Source organism: Pristiophorus japonicus, chromosome 32, assembly GCF_044704955.1.
Source record: "Pristiophorus japonicus isolate sPriJap1 chromosome 32, sPriJap1.hap1, whole genome shotgun sequence".
Taxonomy (NCBI): domain Eukaryota; kingdom Metazoa; phylum Chordata; class Chondrichthyes; family Pristiophoridae; genus Pristiophorus; species Pristiophorus japonicus.
Genome location: NC_092008.1, coordinates 7,703,024 through 7,728,380, shown reverse-complemented (window position 1 = coordinate 7,728,380; position 25,357 = coordinate 7,703,024).

Genomic DNA, 25,357 nt, shown 5'->3' with positions numbered 1-25,357 from the left:
TGTTGCAGGGAGGGGGTGCTGCAGCTAGGGGCGCAGGTAGGGGGCACTGTGTGTGGGTGCACTCTGGATAGCGGGCGCTGTAGGTAGCGGGCTCTGCAGGTGGGGGCACTGTAGGTAGGGGACGCTACAGGTAGGCGACGCTGCAGGTTGTGGGCTCTGCAATTCGGGGCCGCTGTGAATGGGGGTGCTGCAGTTAAGAGGGCACTACAGGTAGGATGTGCTGCAGGTAGGGGGCGCTGTGTGTGGCGGGGCGCCGTGGGTACTTAGCTACACAGAGCAAGTTGGGCCCAGGCTTCATTCCCGGCCCGTGGTACGTTAGATCACCTCACGAGGTGTGCTACCGAGACAATACAATACAGGAAATGTCCAGGCTTCATCGCTGGCCTGCGCTGAGTCAGCAGATATCGCACGGCGTGGCACTGAGCCCCACACCGAGCAGTTTGAGCCCATGATCATTCCACGGCACGTGTTGTGTTAGCTAACCTCTCTTGGTGTGGTACAAAACCAAAATCTACAGGTAACATACAGATTTCATCTCTGCTATATGCTGACCTCGCTGATCTCACCTATTGCCTGGGCATGAGCTGGAGCAACTGTCAGATTCTCAGTAGAATGTCCAGGCTCTGCGCAGCAGCTGTCTGGGTTTGTGTTGTAGATCGCTGGGTTGTGCAAGATCGATTTGTGTGAGGGTTGGAGCTGTATAGGTCTGTATGTTATATCTAGGTCAGTGCAGTTTGGCTTTAAGTTTGTGTTGGAGCAGCCAGAGTCTATGAAGAAGCTGAAAATTCATCTACCTGAAAAGTTCACTCTGTTTCTCTCGACCAAGGTGTTGACTGATACACTGAGTATATACACATTTTCCATTTTTTGTTCAGATTTCCTGCATCTGCTTTATTTTGCTTTTGTTTCTCCGAATAAGCTGCCTGGATTTGTACAGAAGATGTCTGGCTCTGTGTAAATGCTAGCTGGGTCTGTGCAAATGCTGCCCGGGGCTGTGTGGTAGCTGGCTGGCTAGATGTAATAGCTGCCCGGGTCTGTGTTGGAGCTGTCTGGGTCGATGTCGGAGCACACTGTCTGTGTATAGGAGCTATCTGTGTTGCAGCTCGCGGTGTCAGGGCTGGAGCAGACTGTGTTGGTCCAAGAGTTGCCTGCGACAATGCAGCAGATGATCCTGTCTGCGGAGGAGCGCCTGTTTTGCTGTGGAATGTCTCGGTCTCTGCTGGAGCTCACTGGGTCAGTGTGGGAGCTGCCTGGATCTGGGTTCAAGCTTTGAATTCTGTGTCGTTGCTGTCGTGGTCTGTGAAATGAGCTGTCCGGGTCTCCCAAAGAAGCTATCCATGAACATGTAGGAACTGTCCGGTCCTTTCTGTAAACTATCTGTGCTAGGGTAGGAACTGTCTATATTAGTGTGGGGACTACTTGGGGAGGCTTATATCCTCCCTGGGTCACGGTAGGAGCTGTCTAGGTCAAACCTGGGCCTTATGGATCTGTGTAGCAGCTGCCTGTGTCTGCGAAATGAACTGCTTCCATCCATGTCGGGGCTGTCTGTGGCTCTGTGGGGCTGCATTGAACTGTGTCGGAGTCGTCTGGGGCAGGTTATGGGATGTTTGGTTCAGTGTAGGTGATGCTGGGTCTGTGTAGTTCATGTCTTGGTCTGTGCAGAAGGAGTCTGGGACCATGTTGGAGCATTTGGGGCCCGCAGAGGAGTGTCTGGGTCTGTGTAGTAGTTCTCTGGGTCTGTGTAGGAACAGTACCTGCTTGCATAGGTGTCGCCTGGCTCTGTACAGGAGCGTCCTGGATCTGTTTAGGAGCAGTCTGAGCCTGCGTAGGAACAGTCCCTTTTGGAGCTTTCTCGCTGTGCGTAAGAGCAGCCTGAGTCAGGATAGGCTCAGTCTGGGTTTGTTTGGCACAGTATGGGTCAGTGTAGGCACAGTTTTGGTCTGTGTCGGCACAGTTTGGCTCTGTGTAGGCAGATTCTGGGTCTGTTTGGCACAGTATGGGTCTGTTTGGCATAGTCTGGGTCTGTGTAGGCACAGTCTGGGTCTCTGTAGGAACTGTCTGGGTCTGTGTAGGCACAGTCTGGTTCTGTTTCGGCACAGTCTGGGTCAGTGTAGTCAAAATCTAGGTCTGCGTAGGCACAGTTTTGGTCAGTGTAGGCACAGTCTGGGTCTGTGTAGGCACAGTCTGGGTCTGTGTAGGAACTGTCTGGGTCTGTGTAGGCGCAGTCTGTGTCTGTGTAGGCATAGTCTGGGTCTGTGTCGGAACTGTCTGGGTCTGTGTAGGCACCGTCTGAGTCTGTGTAGGCACAGTCGGGTCTGTGTAGACACAGTCGGATTCTGTGTAGGTACAGCCTGGGTCTGTGTAGGCACAGTCTAGGTCTGTGTAGGCACAGTCTGCGTCAATGTAGACACAGTCTGGGTCTGTGTAGGAACTGCCTGGATCTGTGTAGGCACAGTCTGGGGCTGTGTAGCACAGTCTGAATCTGTGTAGGCACAGTCTGGGTCTGTATAGGCACAGTCTGGGTCAGTGTAGTCACAGTTTGGTCTGTGAAGGAAGAGTCTGTGCAGGCACATTCTGGGGCTGTGTAGCACAGTCTGGATCTGTGTAGGCACAGTCTGGTTCAGTGTAGACACAGTCTGGGTCTGTGTAGGAACTGCCTGGGTCTGTGTAGGCATAGTCTGGGGCTGCGTAGCACAGTCTGGATCTGTGTAGGCACTGTCTGGGTCTGTGTAGGCACAGTCTGGGTCAGTGTAGTCACAGTTTGGTCTGTGAAGGAAGAGTCTGTGCAGGGACATTCTGGGGCTGTGTAGCACAGTCTGGATCTGTGTAGGCACAGTCTGGGTCTGTATAGACACAGTCTGGGTCTGTGTAGACACGGTCTAGGTCTGTGTAGGCACGGTCTAGGTCTGTGTAGGCACAGTTTGGGTCTGTATAGGCACAGTCTAGGTCTGTGTAGGCACAGCCTGGGTCTGTGTAGGCATGGTCTAGGTCTGTATAGGCACAGTCTGGTTCTGTATAGACACAGTCTGTGTCTGTGTAGACACAGTCGGAGTCTGTATAGGCACAGCTTGGGTCTGTGTAGGCACAGTCTAGATCTGTGTAGGCACAGTCTGGGTCAGTGTAGACACAGTCTGGTTCTGTGTAGGAACTGTCTGGGTCTGTGTAAGCATAGTCTGGGGCTGTGTACGTACAGTCTGGGTCTGTGTAGGCACAGTCTGGTCAGTGTAGGCACAGTCTGGTTCTTTGTAGGAAGTGTCTGTGTAGGCACAGTCTGGGGCTGTGTAGCACAGTCTGGATCTGTGTAGGCACAGTCTGGATCTGTGTAGGCACAGTCTGGGTCAGTGTAGGCACAGTCTGGGTCTGTGTAGGAAGAGTCTGTGTAGGCACATTCTGGGGCTGCGTAGCACAGTCTGGATCTGTGTAGGCACAGACTGGGTCAGTATAGCGCAGTCTGCGTTTGTGCAGGCACAGTCTGGGTCTGTGTAGGCAGAGTCTGAGTCCATGTAGGCGGAGTCTGGGTCTGTGCAGGCACAGTATTGGTCTGTGTAGGCATGGTCTGGGTCTGTGTAGGCACTGTCTGGGTCTGTGTAGACACAGTCTGAGTCTGTATAGGCACATCCTGGTTCTGTGTAGGCACAGTCTGGGTCTGTATAGGCGCAGTCTAGATCTGTATAGGCACAGTCTGGGTCTGTGTAGGCACGGTCTAGGTCTGTGTAGACACAGTCTGGGTCTGTATAGACACAGTCTGGGTCTGTGTAGACACAGTCGGAGTCTGTGTAGGAACAGTCTGGGTCTGTATAGGCACAGTCTGGGTCAGTGTAGTCAAAGTCTGGGTCTGTGTAGGAAGAGTCTGTGCAGGCACATTCTGGGGCTGCGTAGCACAGTCTGGATCTGTGTAGGCACAGTCTGGGTCAGTATAGCGCAGTTTGGGTCTGTGTAGGCACAGTCTGGGTCTGTGTAGGCCGAGTCTGAGTCCATGTAGACGGAGTCTGGGTCTGTGCAGGCACAGTCTGGGTCTGTGTAAACACAGTCTGAGTCTGTATAGGCACAGCCTGGGTCTGAGTAGGCACAGTCTGGGTCTGTATAGACACAGTTTGAGTCTGTGTAGGCACGGTGTAGTTCTGTGTAGGCACGGTGTAGGTCTGTGTAGGCACAGTCTGGGTCTGTACAGGCACAGTCTAGGTCTGTATAGGCACACTCTGGGTCTGTGTAGGTATGGTCTAGGTCTGTGTAGGCACAGTCTGGTTCTGTATAGACACAGTCTGGGTCTGTGTGGACAAATTCGGAGTCTGTGTAGGTACAGCCTGGGTCTGTGTAGGAACTGCCTGGGTCTGTGTAGGCACAGTCTGGGGCTGTGTAGCACAGTCTGGGTCTGTGTAGGCACAGTCTGGGTCTGTGTATGCACAGTCTGGGTCAGTGTAGTCACAGTCTGGGTCTGTGCAGGAAGAATCTGTGCAGGCACATTCTGGGGCTGTGTAGCACAGTCTGGATCTGTGTAGGCACAGTCTGAGTCTGTATAGGCACAGCCTAGTTTTGTGTAGGCACAGTCTGGGTCTGTATAGACACAGTCTGGGTCTGTGTAGGCACGGTCTAGGTCTGTGTAGGCACGGTCTAGGTCTGTGTAGGCACAGTATAGGTCTGTATAGGCACAGTCTAGGTCTGTGTAGGCACAGTCTGGGTCTGTGTAGGCATGGTCTAGGTCTGTGTAAGCACAGTCTAGGTCTGTATAGACACAGTCTGGGTCTGTGTAGACACAGTCGGAGTCTGTGTAGGCACAGCCTGGGTCTGTGTAGGCACAGTCTAGGTCTGTGTAGGCACAGTCTGGGTCAGTGTAGACACAGTCTGGGTCTGTGTAGGAACTGTCTGGGTCTGTGTAGGCACAGTCTGGGGCTGTGTGGCACAGTCTGGATCTGTGTAGGCACAGTCTGGGTCTGTGTAGGCATAGTCTCGTTCATTGCTGGCACAGTCTGGGTCTGTGTAGTAAGATTCTGTGTCGGCACATTCTGGGGCTGTGTAGCACAGTCTGGATCTGTGTAGGCACAGTCTGGGTCAGTATAGCGCAGTATAGGTCTGTGCAGTCACAGTCTGGGTCTGTGTAGGCATGGTCTGGGTCTGTGTAGGCATAGTCTGGGTCTGTGTAGACACAGTCTGAGTCTGTATAGGCACAGCCTGTGTCTGTGTAGGCACAGTCTGGGACTGTATAGACGCAGTCTGGGTCTGTGTAGGCACGGTCTAGATCTGTGTAGGCACGGTCTAGGTTTTGTAGGCACAGTCTGGGTCTGTATAGGTACAGTCTAGGTCTGTATAGGCACAGTCTGGGACTGTGTAGGCACGGTCTAGGTCTGTGTAGACACAGTCTGGGTCTGTATAGACACAGTCTGGGTCTGTGTAGACACAGTCGGAATCTGTGTAGGCACAGTCTGGGTCTGTGTACGCATAGTCTCGGTCAGTGCAGGCACAGTCTGGGTCTGTGCCGGAAGATTCTATGTAGGCACATTCTGGGGCTGTGTAGCACAGTCTGGATCTGTGTAGGCACAGTCTGGGACAGTATAGCGCATTCTGGGTCTGTGTAGGCACAGTCTGGGTCTGTGTAGGCATGGTCTGGGTCTGTTTAGGCACTGTCTGGGTCTGTGTAGACACAGTCTGAATCTGTATAGGCACAGCCTGGGTCTGTGTAGGCACAGTCTGGGACTGTATAGACGCAGTCTGGGTCTGTGTAGGCACGGTCTAGGTCTGTGTAGGCACGGTCTACGTCTGTGTAGGCACAGTCTGGGTCTGTATAGGTACAGTCTAGGTCAGTCTAGGCACAGTCTGGGACTGTGTAGGCACGGTCTAGGTCTGTGTAGAGACAGTCTGGGTCTGTATAGACACAGTCTGGATCTGTGTGGACACAGTCGGAGTTTGTGTAGGCACAGTCTGGGTCTGTGTACGCATAGTCTCGGTCAGTGCAGGCACAGTCTGGGTCTGTGTAGGAAGATTCTGTGCAGGCACATTCTGGGGCTGTGTAGCACAGTCTGGATCTGTGTAGGCACAGTCTGGGTCAGTATAGCGCATTCTGGGTCTGTGTAGGCACAGTCTTGGTCTGTGTAGGCAGAGTCTGAGTACATGTAGGCGGAGTCTGGGTCTGTGCAGGCACAGTCTGTGTCTGTGTAGGCATGGTCTGGGTCTGTGTAGGCACAGTCTGGGTCTGTGTAGAAACAGCCTAAGTCTGTATAGGCACTGCCTGGGTCTGTGTAGGCACAGTCTGATTCTGTATAGACACAGTCTGGGTCTGTGTAGGCATGGTCTGGGTCTGTGTAGGCACTGTCTGGGTCTGTGTAGACACAGTCTGAGTCTGTATAGGCACATCCTGGTTCTGTGTAGGCACAGTCTGGGTCTGTATAGGCGCAGTCTAGATCTGTATAGGCACAGTCTGGGTCTGTGTAGGCACGGTCTAGGTCTGTGTAGACACAGTCTGGGTCTGTATAGACACAGTCTGGGTCTGTGTAGACACAGTCGGAGTCTGTGTAGGAACAGTCTGGGTCTGTATAGGCACAGTCTGGGTCAGTGTAGTCAAAGTCTGGGTCTGTGTAGGAAGAGTCTGTGCAGGCACATTCTGGGGCTGCGTAGCACAGTCTGGATCTGTGTAGGCACAGTCTGGGTCAGTATAGCGCAGTTTGGGTCTGTGTAGGCACAGTCTGGGTCTGTGTAGGCCGAGTCTGAGTCCATGTAGACGGAGTCTGGGTCTGTGCAGGCATAGTCTGGGTCTGTGTAAACACAGTCTGAGTCTGTATAGGCACAGCCTGGGTCTGAGTAGGCACAGTCTGGGTCTGTATAGACACAGTTTGAGTCTGTGTAGGCACGGTGTAGTTCTGTGTAGGCACGGTGTAGGTCTGTGTAGGCACACTCTGGGTCTGTACAGGCACAGTCTAGGTCTGTATAGGCACACTCTGGGTCTGTGTAGGTATGGTCTAGGTCTGTGTAGGCACAGTCTGGTTCTGTATAGACACAGTCTGGGTCTGTGTGGACAAATTCGGAGTCTGTGTAGGTACAGCCTGGGTCTGTGTAGGAACTGCCTGGGTCTGTGTAGGCACAGTCTGGGGCTGTGTAGCACAGTCTGGATCTGTGTAGGCACAGTCTGGGTCTGTGTATGCACAGTCTGGGTCAGTGTAGTCACAGTCTGGGTCTGTGCAGGAAGAATCTGTGCAGGCACATTCTGGGGCTGTGTAGCACAGTCTGGATCTGTGTAGGCACAGTCTGAGTCTGTATAGGCACAGCCTAGTTTTGTGTAGGCACAGTCTGGGTCTGTATAGACACAGTCTGGGTCTGTGTAGGCACGGTCTAGGTCTGTGTAGGCACGGTCTAGGTCTGTGTAGGCACAGTATAGGTCTGTATAGGCACAGTCTAGGTCTGTGTAGGCACAGTCTGGGTCTGTGTAGGCATGGTCTAGGTCTGTGTAAGCACAGTCTAGGTCTGTATAGACACAGTCTGGGTCTGTGTAGACACAGTCGGAGTCTGTGTAGGCACAGCCTGGGTCTGTGTAGGCACAGTCTAGGTCTGTGTAGGCACAGTCTGGGTCAGTGTAGACACAGTCTGGGTCTGTGTAGGAACTGTCTGGGTCTGTGTAGGCACAGTCTGGGGCTGTGTGGCACAGTCTGGATCTTTGTAGGCACAGTCTGGGTCTGTGTAGGCATAGTCTCGTTCATTGCTGGCACAGTCTGGGTCTGTGTAGTAAGATTCTGTGTCGGCACATTCTGGGGCTGTGTAGCACAGTCTGGATCTGTGTAGGCACAGTCTGGGTCAGTATAGCGCAGTATAGGTCTGTGCAGTCACAGTCTGGGTCTGTGTAGGCATGGTCTGGGTCTGTGTAGGCATAGTCTGGGTCTGTGTAGACACAGTCTGAGTCTGTATAGGCACAGCCTGGGTCTGTGTAGGCACAGTCTGGGACTGTATAGACGCAGTCTGGGTCTGTGTAGGCACGGTCTAGATCTGTGTAGGCACGGTCTAGGTTTTGTAGGCACAGTCTGGGTCTGTATAGGTACAGTCTAGGTCTGTATAGGCACAGTCTGGGACTGTGTAGGCACGGTCTAGGTCTGTGTAGACACAGTCTGGGTCTGTATAGACACAGTCTGGGTCTGTGTAGATACAGTCGGAATCTGTGTAGGCACAGTCTGGGTCTGTGTACGCATAGTCTCGGTCAGTGCAGGCACAGTCTGGGTCTGTGCCGGAAGATTCTATGTAGGCACATTCTGGGGCTGTGTAGCACAGTCTGGATCTGTGTAGGCACAGTCTGGGACAGTATAGCGCATTCTGGGTCTGTGTAGGCACAGTCTGGGTCTGTGTAGGCATGGTCTGGGTCTGTTTAGGCACTGTCTGGGTCTGTGTAGACACAGTCTGAATCTGTATAGGCACAGCCTGGGTCTGTGTAGGCACAGTCTGGGACTGTATAGACGCAGTCTGGGTCTGTGTAGGCACGGTCTAGGTCTGTGTAGGCACGGTCTACGTCTGTGTAGGCACAGTCTGGGTCTGTATAGGTACAGTCTAGGTCAGTCTAGGCACAGTCTGGGACTGTGTAGGCACGGTCTAGGTCTGTGTAGAGACAGTCTGGGTCTGTATAGACACAGTCTGGATCTGTGTGGACACAGTCGGAGTTTGTGTAGGCACAGTCTGGGTCTGTGTACGCATAGTCTCGGTCAGTGCAGGCACAGTCTGGGTCTGTGTAGGAAGATTCTGTGCAGGCACATTCTGGGGCTGTGTAGCACAGTCTGGATCTGTGTAGGCACAGTCTGGGTCAGTATAGCGCATTCTGGGTCTGTGTAGGCACAGTCTTGGTCTGTGTAGGCAGAGTCTGAGTACATGTAGGCGGAGTCTGGGTCTGTGCAGGCACAGTCTGTGTCTGTGTAGGCATGGTCTGGGTCTGTGTAGGCACAGTCTGGGTCTGTGTAGAAACAGCCTGAGTCTGTATAGGCACAGCCTGGGTCTGTGTAGGCACAGTCTGATTCTGTATAGACACAGTCTGGGTCTGTGTAGACAAGGTCTAGGTCTGTGTAGGCACGGTCTAGGTCTGTGTAGGCACAGTCTGGGTCTGTATAGGCACAGTCTAGGTCTGTGTAGGCACAGTCTGGGTCTGTGTAGGCATGGTCTAGGTCTGTATAGGCACAGTCTGGTTCTGTATAGACACAGTCTGGGTCTGTGAAGACACAGTCTGTGTCTGTGTAGGAACTGTCTGTGTCTGTGTAGGCACAGTCTGGGGCTGTGTAACACAGTGTGGATCTGTGTAGGCTCAGTCTGGGTCTGTGTAGGCAGAGTCTGGATCAGTGTAGGCACAGTCTGGGTCTGTGTAGGAAGAGTCTGTGTATGCACATTCTGGGGCTGCATAGCACAGTCTGGATCTGTGTAGGCACAGTCTGGGTCAGTATAGCGCAGTTTGGGTATGTGCAGGCACAGTCTGGTCTGTGTAGGCATGGTCTGGGTCTGTGTAGACACAGTCTGTGTCTGTGTAAACACAGTCTGAGTCTGTATAGGCACAGCCTGGGTCTGTGTAGGCACAGTCTGGGTCTGTATAGACACAGTTTAAGTCTGTGTAGGCACGGTCTAGGTCTGTGTAGGCACGGTGTAGGTCTGTGTAGACACAGTCTGGGTCTGTACAGGCAAAGTCTAGGTCTGTATAGGCACAGTCTGGGTCTGTGTAGGCATGGTCTCGGTCTGTGTAGGCACAGTCTGGTTCTGTATAGACACAGTCCATGTCTGTGTGGACACAGTCGGAGTCTGTGTAGGTACAGCCTGGGTCTGTGTAGGAACTACCTGGGTCTGTGTAGGCACAGTCTGGGGCTGTGTAGCACAGTCTGGATCTGTGTAGGCACAGTCTGGGTCTGTGTAGACACAGTCGGAGTCTGTGTAGGCACAGCCTCGATCTGTGTAGGCACAGTCTAAGTCTGTGTAGGCACAGTCTGGGTCAGTGTAGACACAGTCTGGGTCTGTGTAGGAACTGTCTGGATCTGTGTAGGCACAGTCTGGGGCTGTGTAGCACAGTCTGGATCTGTGTAGGCACAGTCTGGGTCAGTATAGCGAAGTATGGGTCTGTGTAGGCACAGTCTGGGTCTGTGTAGGCAGAGTCTGAGTCCATGTAGGCAGAGTCTGGGTCTGTGCAGGCACAGTCTGGGTCTGTGTGGGCACGGTCTGCGTCTGTGTAGGCACAGTCTGGGTCTGTGTAGACACAGTCTGAGTCTGTATAGGCACAGCCTGGGTCTGTGTAAGCACAGTCTGGTACTGTATAGACACAGTCTGGGCCTGTGTAGGCACGGTCTAGGTCTGTGTAGCAACGGTCTGGGTCTGTGTAGGCACAGTCTGGGTCTGTATAGGCACAGTCTGGGTCTGTGTAGGCACGGTCTAGGTCTGTGTAGACACAGTCTGGGTCTGTATAGATACAGTTTGGGTCTGTGTAGACACAGTCGGAGTCTGTGTAGGCAGAGTCTGTGTCTGTGTACGCATAGTCTGGATCAGTGCAGGCAGAGTCTGGGTCTGTGTCGGAAGATTGTGTGTAGGCATATTCTGGGGCTGTGTAGCACAGTCTGGATCTGTGTAGGCACAGTCTGGGTCATTATAGCGCATTTTGGATCTGTGTAGGCACAGTCTGGGTCTGTGTAGGCAGAGTCTGAGTACATGTAGGCGGAGTCTGGGTCTGTGCAGGCACAGCCTGGGTCTGTGTAGGCATGGTCTGGATCTGTGTAGTCACAGTCTGGGTCTGTGTAGAAGCAGCCTGAGTCTGTATAGGCAGAGCCTGGATCAGTGTAGGCACAGTCTGGGTCTGTATACACACAGTCTGGGTCTGTGTAGACACGGTCTAGATCTGTGTAGGCACGGTCTAGGACTGTGTAGGCACAGTCTGGGTCTGTATAGGCACAGTCTAGGTCTGTGTAGTCACAGTCTGCCTCTGTGTAGGCATGGTCTAGGTCTGTATAGGCACAGTCTGGTTCTGTATAGACACAGTCTGGGTCTGTGAAGACACAGTCGTAGTCTGTGTAGGCACAGCCTGGGTCTGCGTACGCACAATCTAGGTCTGTGTAGGCACAGTATGGGTCAGTGTAGACACAGTCTGGGTTTATGTAGGACTGTCTGCGTCTGTGTAGGCACTGTCTGGGGCTGTGTAGCACAGTCTGGATCTGTGTAGGCACAGTCTGGGTCTGTGAAGGCAGAGTCTGGGTCAGTGTAGGCACAGTCTGGGTCTGTGTAGGAAGAGTCTGTGCAGGCACATTCTGGGGCTGCGTAGCACAGTCTGGATCTATGTAGGCACAGTCTGGGTCAGTATAGCGCAGACTGGGTCTGTGCAGGCACAGTCTGGGTCTGTGTAGGCAGAGTCTGAGTCCATGTAGGCGGAGTCTGGGTCAGTGCAGGCACAGTCTGGGTCTGTGTAGGCACAGTCTGGGTCTGTGTAGGAACAGTCTGGGTCTGTACAGACACAGTCTGGGTCTGTGTAGGCACGGCCTAGGTCTGTGTAGGCACGGTCTAGGTCTGTGTAGGCACAGTCTGGATCTGTGTAGACACAATCTGAGTCTGTATAGGCACAGCCTGGGTCTGTGTAGGCACAGTCTGGGTCTGTATAGACACAGTCTGGGTCTGTGTAGGCACGGTCTAGGTCTGTGTAGGCACGGTCGAGGTCTGTGTAGGCACTGTCTGGGTCTGTATAGGCACAGTCTAGGTTTGTATAGGCACAGTCTGGGTCTGTGTAGGCATGGTCTAGGTCTGTGTAGGCACAGTCTGGTTCTGTATAGACACAGTCTGGGTCTGTGTAGACACAGTCGGAGTCTGTGTAGGCACAGCCTGGGTCTGTGTAGGCACAGTCTGGGTCAGTGTAGACACAGTCTGGGTCTGTGTAGGAACTGCCTGGATCTGTGTAGGCACAGTCTGGGGCTGTGTAGCACAGTCTGGATCTGTGTAGGCACAGTCTGTGTCCGTGTAGGCACAGTCTGGGTCAGTGTAGTCACAGTTTGGTCTGTGAAGGAAGAGTCTGTGCAGGCACATTCTGGGGCTGTGTAGCACAGTCTGGATCTGTGTAGGCAAAGTCTGGTTCAGTGTATACACAGTCTGGGTCTGTGTAGGAACTGCTTGGGTCTGTGTAGGCACAGTCTGGGGCTACGTAGCACAGTCTGGATCTGTGTAGGCACAGTCTGGGTCTGTGTAGGCACAGTCTGGGTCAGTGTAGTCACAGTTTGGTCTGTGAAGGAAGAGTCTGTGCAGGTACATTCTGGTGCTGTGTAGCACAGTCTGGATCTGTGTAGGCACCGTCTGGTAAAGTATAGCGCAGTATGGGTCTGTGTAGGCACAGTCTGGGTCTGTGTAGTCAGAGTCTGAGTCCATGTAGGCGGAGTCTGGATCTGTGCAGGCACAGTCTGGGTCTGTGTAGGCACAGTCTGGGTCTGTGTAGAAACAGCCTGAGTCTGTATAGGCACAGTCTGTGTCTGTGTCGACACAGTCGGAGTCAGTGTAGGCACAGCCTGGGTCTGTGTAGGCACAGTCTAGGTCTGTGTAGGCACAGTCTGGATCTGTGTAGACACAGTCTGGGTCTGTGTAGGAACTGTCTGAGTCTGTGTAAGCATAGTTTGGGGCTGTGTACGTACAGTCTGGGTCTGTGCAGGCACAGTCTGGGTCAGTGTAGGCACAGTCTGGTTCTGTGTAGGAAGAGTCTGTGTCGGCACAGTCTGGGGCTGTGTAGCACAGTCTGGATCTGTGTAGGAAAGTCTGGATCTGTGCAGGCACAGTCTGGGTCAGTGTAGGCACAGTCTAGGTCTGTGTAGGCACGGTCTAGGTCTGTCTAGGCACAGTCTGGGTCTGTATAGACACAGTCTGGGTCTGTGAAGACACAGTCTGTGTCTGTGTAGGAACTGTCTGGGTCTGTGTAGGCACAGTCTGGGGCTGTGTAACACAGTGTGGATCTGTGTAGGCTCAGTCTGGGTCTGTGTAGGCAGAGTCTGGGTCAGTGTAGGCACAGTCTGGGTCTGTGTAGGAAGAGTCTGTGCAGGCACATTCTGGGGCTGCGTAGCACAGTCTGGATCTATGTAGGCACAGTCTGGGTCAGTATAGCGCAGACTGGGTCTGTGCAGGCACAGTCTGGGTCTGTGTAGGCAGAGTCTGAGTCCATGTAGGCGGAGTCTGGTCAGTGCAGGCACAGTCTGGGTCTGTGTAGGCACAGTCTGGGTCTGTGTAGGAACAGTCTGGGTCTGTATAGACACAGTCTGGGTCTGTGTAGGCACGGCCTAGGTCTGTGTAGGCACAGTCTGGGTCTGTATAGGCACAGTCTGGGTCAGTATATGCAGAGTCTGTGTCCATGTAGGCGGAGTCTGGGTTTGTGCAGGCACAGTCTGGGTCTGTGTAGGCATGGTCTGGGTCTGTGTAGGCACAGTCTGGATCTGTGTAGACACAATCTGAGTCTGTATAGGCACAGCCTGGGTCTGTGTAGGCACAGTCTGGGTCTGTATAGACACAGTCTGGGTCTGTGTAGGCACGGTCTAGGTCTGTGTAGGCACGGTCGAGGTCTGTGTAGGCACTGTCTGGGTCTGTATAGGCACAGTCTAGGTTTGTATAGGCACAGTCTGGGTCTGTGTAGGCATGGTCTAGGTCTGTGTAGGCACAGTCTGGTTCTGTATAGACACAGTCTGGGTCTGTGTAGACACAGTCGGAGTCTGTGTAGGCACAGCCTGTGTCTGTGTAGGCACAGTCTGGGTCAGTGTAGACACAGTCTGGGTCTGTGTAGGAACTGCCTGGATCTGTGTAGGCACAGTCTGGGGCTGTGTAGCACAGTCTGGATCTGTGTAGGCACAGTCTGTGTCCGTGTAGGCACAGTCTGGGTCAGTGTAGTCACAGTTTGGTCTGTGAAGGAAGAGTCTGTGCAGGCACATTCTGGGGCTGTGTAGCACAGTCTGGATCTGTGTAGGCAAAGTCTGGTTCAGTGTATACACAGTCTGGGTCTGTGTAGGAACTGCTTGGGTCTGTGTAGGCACAGTCTGGGGCTACGTAGCACAGTCTGGATCTGTGTAGGCACAGTCTGGGTCTGTGTAGGCACAGTCTGGGTCAGTGTAGTCACAGTTTGGTCTGTGAAGGAAGAGTCTGTGCAGGTACATTCTGGTGCTGTGTAGCACAGTCTGGATCTGTGTAGGCACCGTCTGGTAAAGTATAGCGCAGTATGGGTCTGTGTAGGCACAGTCTGGGTCTGTGTAGTCAGAGTCTGAGTCCATGTAGGCGGAGTCTGGATCTGTGCAGGCACAGTCTGGGTCTGTGTAGGCACAGTCTGGGTCTGTGTAGAAACAGCCTGAGTCTGTATAGGCACAGTCTGTGTCTGTGTCGACACAGTCGGAGTCAGTGTAGGCACAGCCTGGGTCTGTGTAGGCACAGTCTAGGTCTGTGTAGGCACAGTCTGGATCTGTGTAGACACAGTCTGGGTCAGTGTAGGAACTGTCTGAGTCTGTGTAAGCATAGTTTGGGGCTGTGTACGTACAGTCTGGGTCTGTGCAGGCACAGTCTGGGTCAGTTTAGGCACAGTCTGGTTCTGTGTAGGAAGAGTCTGTGTTGGCACAGTCTGGGGCTGTGTAGCACAGTCTGGATCTGTGTAGGAAAGTCTGGATCTGTGCAGGCACAGTCTGGGTCAGTGTAGGCACAGTCTGGGTCTGTGTAGGCACGGTCTAGGTCTGTCTAGGCACAGTCTGGGTCTGTATAGACACAGTCTGGGTCTGTGAAGACACAGTCTGTGTCTGTGTAGGAACTGTCTGGGTCTGTGTAGGCACAGTCTGGGGCTGTGTAACACAGTGTGGATCTGTGTAGGCTCAGTCTGGGTCTGTGTAGGCAGAGTCTGGATCAGTGTAGGCACAGTCTGGGTCTGTGTAGGAAGAGTCTGTGTATGCACATTCTGGGGCTGCATAGCACAGTCTGGATCTGTGTAGGCAAGTCTGGGTCAGTATAGCGCAGTTTGGGTCTGTGCAGGCACAGTCTGGGTCTGTGTGGGCAGAGTCTGAGTCCATGTAGGCGGAGTCTGGGTCTGTGCAGTCACAGTCTGGGTCTGTGCAGGCATGGTCTGGGTCTGTGTAGGCACAGTCTGGGTCTGTGTAGACACAGTCTGAGTCTGTATAGGCACATCCTGGGTCTGTGTAGGCAGAGTCTGGGTCTGTATAGGCGCAGTCTAGGTCTGTGTAGGCACAGTCTGGGTCTGTGTAGGCACGGTCTAGGTCTGTCTAGGCACAGTCTGGGTCGGTATAGACACAGTCCGGGTCTGTATAGGCACAGTCTGGGTCAGTGTAGTCACAGTCTGGGTCTCTGTAGGAAGAGTCTGTGCAGGCACATTCTGGGGCTGTGTAGCACAGTCTGTATCTTTGTAGGCACAGTCTGGGTCAGCATAGCGCAGTTTGGGTCTGTGTAGGCACAGTCTGGGTCTGTGTAGGCCGAGTCTGAGTCCATGTAGGTGGACTCTGGGTCTGTGCAGGCACAGTCTGGTCTGTGTAGGCATGGTCTGGGTCTGTGTAGACACAGTCTGTGTCTGTGTAAACACAGTCTGAGTCTGTATAGGCACAGCCTGGGTCTGTGTAGGCACAGTCTGGGTCTGTATAGACACAGTTTGTGTCTGTGTAGGCACGGTCTAGGTCTGTGTAGGCACGGTGTAGGTCTGTGTAGACACAGTCTGGGTCTGTACAGGCAAAGTCTAGGTCTGTATAGGCACAGTATGGGTCTGTGTAGACACAGTCCATGTCTGTGTGGACACAGTCGGAGTCTGTGTAGGTACAGCCTGGGTCTGTGTAGGAACTACCTGGGTCTGTGTAGGCACAGTCTGGGGCTGTGTAGCAAAGTCTGGATCTGTGTAGGCACAGTCTGGGTCTGTGTAGACACAGTCGGAGTCTGTGTAGGCACAGCCTCGATCTGTGTAGGCACAGTCTAAGTCTGTGTAGGCACAGTCTGGGTCAGTGTAGACACAGTCTGGGTCTGTGTAGGAACTGTCTGGATCTGTGTAGGCACAGTCTGGGGCTGTGTAGCACAGTCTGGATCTGTGTAGGCACAGTCTGGGTCAGTATAGCGAAGTATGGGTCTGTGTAGGCACAGTCTGGGTCTGTGTAGGCAGAGTCTGAGTCCATGTAGGCAGAGTCTGGGTCTGTGCAGGCACAGTCTGGGTCTGTGTAGGCACGGTCTGCGTCTGTGTAGGCACAGTCTGGGTCTGTGTAGACACAGTCTGAGTCTGTATAGGCACAGCCTGGGTCTGTGTAGGCACAGTCTGGGACTGTATAGACACAGTCTGGGTCTGTGTAGGCACGGTCTATGTCTGTGTAGCAACGGTCTGGGTCTGTGTAGGCACAGTCTGGGTCTGTATAGGCACAGTCTGGGTCTGTGTAGGCACGGTCTAGGTCTGTGTAGACACAGTCTGGGTCTGTATAGGCACAGTCTGGGTCTGTGTAGGCACGGTCTAGGTCTGTGTAGACACAGTCTAGATCTGTGTAGGCACGGTCTAGGTCTGTATAGATACAGTTTGGGTCTGTGTAGACACAGTCGGAGTCTGTGTAGGCAGAGTCTGGGTCTGTGTACGCATAGTCTGGATCAGTGCAGGCAGAGTCTGGGTCTGTGTAGAAGCAGCCTGAGTCTGTATAGGCACAGTCTGGGTCATTATAGCGCATTTTGGATCTGTGTAGGCACAGTCTGGGTCTGTGTAGGCACGGTCTAGGTCTGTGTAGACACAGTCTAGATCTGTGTAGGCACGGTCTAGGTCTGTATAGATACAGTTTGGGTCTGTGTAGACACAGTCGGAGTCTGTGTAGGCACAGTCTGGGTCTGTGTAGGCATGGTCTGGATCTGTGTAGGCACAGTCTGGGTCTGTGTAGAAGCAGCCTGAGTCTGTATAGGCACAGCCTGGATCAGTGTAGGCACAGTCTGGGTCTGTATACACACAGTCTGGGTCTGTGTAGACACGGTCTAGATCTGTGTAGGCACGGTCTAGGACTGTGTAGGCACAGTCTGGGTCTGTGAAGGCAGAGTCTGGGTCAGTGTAGGCACAGTCTGGGTCTGTGTAGGAAGAGTCTGTGTAGGCACATTCTGGGGCTGCGTAGCACAGTCTGGATCTATGTAGGCACAGTCTGGGTCAGTATAGCGCAGTCTGGGTCTGTGCAGGCACAGTCTGGGTCTGTGTAGGCAGAGTCTGAGTCCATGTAGGCGGAGTCTGTGTCTGTGCAGGCACAGTCTGGGTCTGTGTAGGCACAGTCTGGGTCTGTGTAGGAACAGTCTGGGTCTGTATAGGCACAGTCTGGGTCAGTGTAGTCACAGTCTGGGTCTGTTTAGGAAGAGTCTGTGCAGGCACATTCTGGGGCTGTGTAGCACAGTCTGTATCTGTGTTGGCACAGTCTGGGTCAGTATAGCGCAGTTTGGGTCTGTGTAGGCACAGTCTGGGTCTGTGTAGGCATGGTCTAGGTCTGTATAGGCACAGTCTGGTTCTGTATAGACACAGTCTGGGTCTGTGAAGACACAGTCTGTGTCTGTGTAGGAACTGTCTGGGTCTGTGTAGGCACAGTCTGGGGCTGTGTAACACAGTGTGGATCTGTGTAGGCTCAGTCTGGGTCTGTGTAGGCAGAGTCTGAATCAGTGTAGGCACAGTCTGGGTCTGTGTAGGAAGAGTCTGTGTAGGCACATTCTGGGGCTGCATAGCACAGTCTGGATCTGTGTAGGCACAGTCTGGGTCAGTATAGAGCAGTTTGGGTCTGTGCAGGCACAGTCTGGGTCTGTGTGGGCAGAGTCTGAGTCCATGTAGGCGGAGTCTGGGTCTGTGCAGTCACAGTCTGGGTCTGTGTAGGCATGGTCTGGGTCTGTGTAGGCACAGTATGGGTCTGTGTAGACACAGTCTGAGTCTGTATAGGCACATACTGGGTCTGCGTAGGCACAGTCTGGGTCTGTATAGGCGCAGTCTAGGTCTGTGTAGGCACAGTCTGGGTCTGTGTAGGCACGGTCTAGGTCTGTCTAGGCACAGTCTGGGTCTGTATAGACACAGTCTGGGTCTGTGTAGACACAGTCGGTGTCTGTGTAGGCACAGTCTGGGTCTGCATAGGCACAGTCTGGGTCAGTGTAGTCACAGTCTGGGTCTGTTTAGGAAGAGTCTGTGCAGGCACATTCTGGGGCTGTGTAGCACAGTCTGTATCTGTGTAGGCACAGTCTGGGTCAGTATAGCGCAGTTTGGGTCTGTGTAGGCACAGTCTGGGTCTGTGTAGGCCGAGTCTGAGTCCATGTAGGTGGACTCTGGGTCTGTGCAGGCACAGTCTGAGTCTGTGTAGGCATGGTCTGGGTCTGTGTAGACACAGTCTGTGTCTGTGTAAACACAGTCTGAGTCTGTATAGGCACAGCCTGGGTCTGTGTAGGCACATTCTGGGTCTGTATAGACACAGTTTGTGTCTGTGTAGGCACGGTCTAGGTCTGTGTAGGCACGGTGTAGGTCTGTGTAGACACAGTCTGGGTCTGTACAGGCAAAGTCGAGGTCTGTATAGGCACAGTCTGGGTCTGTGTAGGCATGGTCTAGGTCTGTGTAGGCACAGTCTGGTTCTGTATAGACACAGTCCATGTCTGTGTGGACACAGTCGGAGTCTGTGTAGGTACAGCCTGGGTCTGTGTAGGAACTACCTGGGTCTGTGTAGGCACAGTCTGGGTCTGTGTAGACACAGTCGGAGTCTGTGTAGGCACAGCCTCGGTCTGTGTAGGCACAGTCTAGGTCTGTGTAGGCACAGTCTGGGTCAGTGTAGACACAGTCTAGGTCTGTCTAGGCACAGTCTGGGTCTGTGTGGGCAGAGTCTGAGTCCATGTAGGCGGAGTCTGGGTCTCTGCAGCCACAGTCTGGGTCTGTGCAGGCATGGTCTGGGTCTGTGTAGGCACAGTCTGGGTCTGTGTAGACACAGTCTGAGTCTGTATAGGCACATCCTGGGTCTGTGTAGGCACAGTCTGGGTCTGTATAGGCGCAGTCTAGGTCTGTGTAGGCACAGTCTGGGTCTGTGTAGGCACGGTCTAGGTCTGTCTAGGCACAGTCTGGGTCGGTATAGACACAGTCTGGGTCTGTGTAGACACCGTCGGAGTCTTTGTAGGCACAGTCTGGGTCTGTATAGGCACAGTCTGGGTCAGTGTAGTCACAGTCTGGGTCTCTGTAGGAAGAGTCTGTGCAGGCACATTCTGGGGCTGTGTAGCACAGTCTGTATCTGTGTAGGCACAGTCTGGGTCAGTATAGCGCAGTTTGGGTCTGTGCAGGCACAGTCTGGGTCTGTGTGGGCAGAGTCTGAGTCCATGTAGGCGGAGTCTGGGTCTGTGCAATCACAGTCTGGGTCTGTGTAGGCATGGTCTGGGTCTGTGTAGGCACAGTATGGGTCTGTGTAGACACAGTCTGAGTATGTATAGGCACATCCTGGGTCTGTGTAGGCACAGTCTGGGTTTGTATAGGCGCAGTCTAGGTCTGTGTAGGCACAGTCTGGGTCTGTGTAGGCACGGTCTAGGTCTGTCTAGGCACAGTCTGGGTCTGTATAGACACAGTCTGGGTCTGTGTAGACACAGTCGGTGTCTGTGTAGGCACAGTCTGGGTCTGCATAGGCACAGTCTGGGTCAGTGTAGTCACAGTCTGGGTCTGTGTAGGAAGAGTCTGTGCAGGCACATTCTGGGGCTGTGTAGCACAGTCTGTATCTGTGTAGGCACAGTCTGGGTCAGTATAGCGCAGTTTGGGTCTGTGTAGGCACAGTCTGGGTCTGTGTAGGCCGAGTCTGAGTCCATGTAGGTGGACTCTGGGTCTGTGCAGGCACAGTCTGAGTCTGTGTAGGCATGGTCTGGGTCTGTGTAGACACAGTCTGTGTCTGTGTAAACACAGTCTGAGTCTGTATAGGCACAGCCTGGGTCTGTGTAGGCACATTCTGGGTCTGTATAGACACAGTTTGTGTCTGTGTAGGCACGGTCTAGGTCTGTGTAGGCACGGTGTAGGTCTGTGTAGACACAGTCTGGGTCTGTACAGGCAAAGTCGAGGTCTGTATAGGCACAGTCTGGGTCTGTGTAGGCATGGTCTAGGTCTGTGTAGGCACAGTCTGGTTCTGTATAGACACAGTTCATGTCTGTGTGGACACAGTCGGAGTCTGTGTAGGTACAGCCTGGGTCTGTGTAGGAACTACCTGGGTCTGTGTAGGCACAGTCTGGGTCTGTGTAGACACAGTCGGAGTCTGTGTAGGCACAGCCTCGGTCTGTGTTGGCACAGTCTAGGTCTGTGTAGGCACAGTCTGGGTCAGTGTAGACACAGTCTGGGTCTGTGTAGGAACTGTCTGGATCTGTGTAGGCACAGTCTGCGGCTGTGTAGCACAGTCTGGATCTGTGTAGGCACAGTCTGGGTCTGTGTAGGCATAGTCTCGGTCAGTGCAGGCACAGTCTGGGTCTGTGTAGGAAGATTCTGTGCAGGCACATTCTGGGGCTGTGTAGCACAGTCTGGATCTGTGTAGGCACAGTCTGGGTCTGTGTAGGCACGGTCTAGGTCTGTCTAGGCACAGTCTGGGTCTGTATAGACACAGTCTGGGTCTGTGTAGACACAGTCGGAGTCTGCATAGGCACAGTCTGGGTCTGTATAGGCACAGTCTGGGTCAGTGTAGTCACAGTCTTGGTCTGTGTAGGAAGAGTCTGTGCAGGCACATTCTGGGGCTGTGTAGCACAGTCTGTATCTGTGTAGGCACAGTCTGGGTCAGTATAGCGCAGTTTGGGTCTGTGTAGGCACAGTCTGGGTCTGTGTAGGCATGGTCTAGGTCTGTATAGGCACAGTCTGGTTCTGTATAGACACAGTCTGGGTCTGTGAAGACACAGTCTGTGTCTGTGTAGGAACTGTCTGGGTCTGTGTCGGCACAGTCTGGGGCTGTGTAACACAGTGTGGATCTGTGTAGGCTCAGTCTGGGTCTGTGTAGGCAGAGTCTGGATCAGTGTAGGCACAGTCTGGGTCTGTGTAGGAAGAGTCTGTGTATGCACATTCTGGGGCTGCATAGCACAGTCTGGATCTGCGTAGGCAAGTCTGGGTCAGTATAGCGCAGTTTGGGTCTGTGCAGGCACAGTCTGGGTCTGTGTGGGCAGAGTCTGGGTCTGTGTAGGCGGAGTCTGGGTCTGTGCAGTCACAGTCTGGGTCTGTGCAGGCATGGTCTGGGTCTGTGTAGGCACAGTCTGGGTCTGTGTAGACACAGTCTGAGTCTGTATAGGCACATCCTGGGTCTGTGTAGGCACAGTCTGGGTCTGTATAGGCGCAGTCTAGGTCTGTGTAGGCACAGTCTGGGTCTGTGTAGGCACGGTCTAGGTCTGTCTAGGCACAGTCTGGGTCGGTATAGACACAGTCTGGGTCTGTGAAGACACAGTCTGTGTCTGTGTAGGAACTGTCTGGGTCAGTGTCGGCACAGTCTGGGGCTGTGTAACACAGTGTGGATCTGTGTAGGCTCAGTCTGGGTCTGTGTAGGCAGAGTCTGGATCAGTGTAGGCACAGTCTGGGTCTGTGTAGGAAGAGTCTGTGTATGCACATTCTGGGGCTGCATAGCACATTCTGGATCTGCGTAGGCAAGTCTGGGTCAGTATAGCGCAGTTTGGGTGTGTGCAGGCACAGTCTGGGTCTGTGTGGGCAGAGTCTGAGTCCATGTAGGCGGAGTCTGGGCCTCTGCAGTCACAGTCTGGGTCTGTGCAGGCATGGTCTGGGTCTGTGTAGGCACAGTCTGGGTCTGTGTAGACACAGTCTGAGTCTGTATAGGCACATCCTGGGTCTGTGTAGGCACAGTCTGGGTCTGTATAGGCGCAGTCTAGGTCTGTGTAGGCACAGTCTGGGTCTGTGTAGGCACGGTCTAGGTCTGTCTAGGCACAGTCTGGGTCGGTATAGACACAGTCTGGGTCTGTGTAGACACCGTCGGAGTCTTTGTAGGCACAGTCTGGGTCTGTATAGGCACAGTCTGGGTCAGTGTAGTCACAGTCTGGGTCTCTGTAGGAAGAGTCTGTGCAGGCACATTCTGGGGCTGTGTAGCACAGTCTGTATCTGTGTAGGCACAGTCTGGGTCAGTATAGCGCAGTTTGGGTCTGTGCAGGCACAGTCTGGGTCTGTGTGGGCAGAGTCTGAGTCCATGTAGGCGGAGTCTGGGTCTGTGCAATCACAGTCTGGGTCTGTGTAGGCATGGTCTGGGTCTGTGTAGGCACAGTATGGGTCTGTGTAGACACAGTCTGAGTATGTATAGGCACATCCTGGGTCTGTGTAGGCACAGTCTGGGTCTGTATAGGCGCAGTCTAGGTCTATGTAGGCACAGTCTGGGTCTGTGTAGGCACGGTCTAGGTCTGTCTAGGCACAGTCTGGGTCTGTATAGACACAGTCTGGGTCTGTGTAGACACAGTCGGTGTCTGTGTAGGCACAGTCTGGGTCTGCATAGGCACAGTCTGGGTCAGTGTAGTCACAGTCTGGGTCTGTGTAGGAAGAGTCTGTGCAGGCACATTCTGGGGCTGTGTAGCACAGTCTGTATCTGTGTAGGCACAGTCTGGGTCAGTATAGCGCAGTTTGGGTCTGTGTAGGCACAGTCTGGGTCTGTGTAGGCCGAGTCTGAGTCCATGTAGGTGGACTCTGGGTCTGTGCAGGCACAGTCTGAGTCTGTGTAGGCATGGTCTGGGTCTGTGTAGACACAGTCTGTGTCTGTGTAAACACAGTCTGAGTCTGTATAGGCACAGCCTGGGTCTGTGTAGGCACATTCTGGGTCTGTATAGACACAGTTTGTGTCTGTGTAGGCACGGTCTAGGTCTGTGTAGGCACGGTGTAGGTCTGTGTAGACACAGTCTGGGTCTGTACAGGCAAAGTCGAGGTCTGTATAGGCACAGTCTGGGTCTGTGTAGGCATGGTCTAGGTCTGTGTAGGCACAGTCTGGTTCTGTATAGACACAGTTCATGTCTGTGTGGACACAGTCGGAGTCTGTGTAGGTACAGCCTGGGTCTGTGTAGGAACTACCTGGGTCTGTGTAGGCACAGTCTGGGTCTGTGTAGACACAGTCGGAGTCTGTGTAGGCACAGCCTCGGTCTGTGTAGGCACAGTCTAGGTCTGTGTAGGCACAGTCTGGGTCAGTGTAGACACAGTCTGGGTCTGTGTAGGAACTGTCTGGATCTGTGTAGGCACAGTCTGCGGCTGTGTAGCACAGTCTGGATCTGTGTAGGCACAGTCTGGGTCTGTGTAGGCATAGTCTCGGTCAGTGCAGGCACAGTCTGGGTCTGTGTAGGAAGATTCTGTGCAGGCACATTCTGGGGCTGTGTAGCACAGTCTGGATCTGTGTAGGCACAGTCTGGGTCTGTGTAGGCACGGTCTAGGTCTGTCTAGGCACAGTCTGGGTCTGTATAGACACAGTCTGGGTCTGTGTAGACACAGTCGGAGTCTGCATAGGCACAGTCTAGGTCTGTATAGGCACAGTCTGGGTCAGTGTAGTCACAGTCTTGGTCTGTGTAGGAAGAGTCTGTGCAGGCACATTCTGGGGCTGTGTAGCACAGTCTGTATCTGTGTAGGCACAGTCTGGGTCAGTATAGCGCAGTTTGGGTCTGTGTAGGCACAGTCTGGGTCTGTGTAGGCATGGTCTAGGTCTGTATAGGCACAGTCTGGTTCTGTATAGACACAGTCTGGGTCTGTGAAGACACAGTCTGTGTCTGTGTAGGAACTGTCTGGATCTGTGTCGGCACAGTCTGGGGCTGTGTAACACAGTGTGGATCTGTGTAGGCTCAGTCTGGGTCTGTGTAGGCAGAGTCTGGATCAGTGTAGGCACAGTCTGGGTCTGTGTAGGAAGAGTCTGTGTATGCACATTCTGGGGCTGCATAGCACAGTCTGGATCTGCGTAGGCAAGTCTGGGTCAGTATAGCGCAGTTTGGGTCTGTGCAGGCACAGTCTGGGTCTGTGTGGGCAGAGTCTGGGTCTGTGTAGGCGGAGTCTGGGTCTGTGCAGTCACAGTCTGGGTCTGTGCAGGCATGGTCTGGGTCTGTGTAGGCACAGTCTGGGTCTGTGTAGACACAGTCTGAGTCTGTATAGGCACATCCTGGGTCTGTGTAGGCACAGTCTGGGTCTGTATAGGCGCAGTCTAGGTCTGTGTAGGCACAGTCTGGGTCTGTGTAGGCACGGTCTAGGTCTGTCTAGGCACAGTCTGGGTCGGTATAGACACAGTCTGGGTCTGTGTAGACACAGTCGGAGTCTTTGTAGGCACAGTCTGGGTCTGTATAGGCACAGTCTGGGTCAGTGTAGTCACAGTCTGGGTCTCTGTAGGAAGAGTCTGTGCAGGCACATTCTGGGGCTGTGTAGCACAGTCTGTATCTGTGTAGGCACAGTCTGGGTCAGTATAGCGCAGTTTGGGTCTGTGTAGGCACAGTCTGGGTCTGTGTAGGCCGAGTCTGAGTCCATGTAGGTGGACTCTGGGTCTGTGCAGGCACAGTCTGGTCTGTGTAGGCATGGTCTGGGTCTGTGTAGACACAGTCTGTGTCTGTGTAAACACAGTCTGAGTCTGTATAGGCACAGCCTGGGTCTGTGTAGGCACAGTCTGGGTCTGTATAGACACAGTTTGTGTCTGTGTAGGCACGGTCTAGGTCTGTGTAGGCACGGTGTAGGTCTGTGTAGACACAGTCTGGGTCTGTACAGGCAAAGTCTAGGTCTGTATAGGCACAGTCTGGGTCTGTGTAGGCATGGTCTCGGTCTGTGTAGGCACAGTCTGGTTCTGTATAGACACAGTCCATGTCTGTGTGGACACAGTCGGAGTCTGTGTAGGTACAGCCTGGGTCTGTGTAGGAACTACCTGGGTCTGTGTAGGCACAGTCTGGGGCTGTGTAGCACAGTCTGGATCTGTGTAGGCACAGTCTGGGTCTGTGTAGACACAGTCGGAGTCTGTGTAGGCACAGCCTCGATCTGTGTAGGCACAGTCTAAGTCTGTGTAGGCACAGTCTGGTCAGTGTAGACACAGTCTGGGTCTGTGTAGGAACTGCCTGGATCTGTGTAGGCACAGTCTGGGGCTGTGTAGCACAGTCTGGATCTGTGTAGGCACAGTCTGTGTCCGTGTAGGCACAGTCTGGGTCAGTGTAGTCACAGTTTGGTCTGTGAAGGAAGAGTCTGTGCAGGCACATTCTGGGGCTGTGTAGCACAGTCTGGATCTGTGTAGGCAAAGTCTGGTTCAGTGTATACACAGTCTGGGTCTGTGTAGGAACTGCTTGGGTCTGTGTAGGCAAAGTCTGGGGCTACGTAGCACAGTCTGGATCTGTGTAGGCACAGTCTGGGTCTGTGTAGGCACAGTCTGGGTCAGTGTAGTCACAGTTTGGTCTGTGAAGGAAGAGTCTGTGCAGGTACATTCTGGTGCTGTGTAGCACAGTCTGGATCTGTGTAGGCACCGTCTGG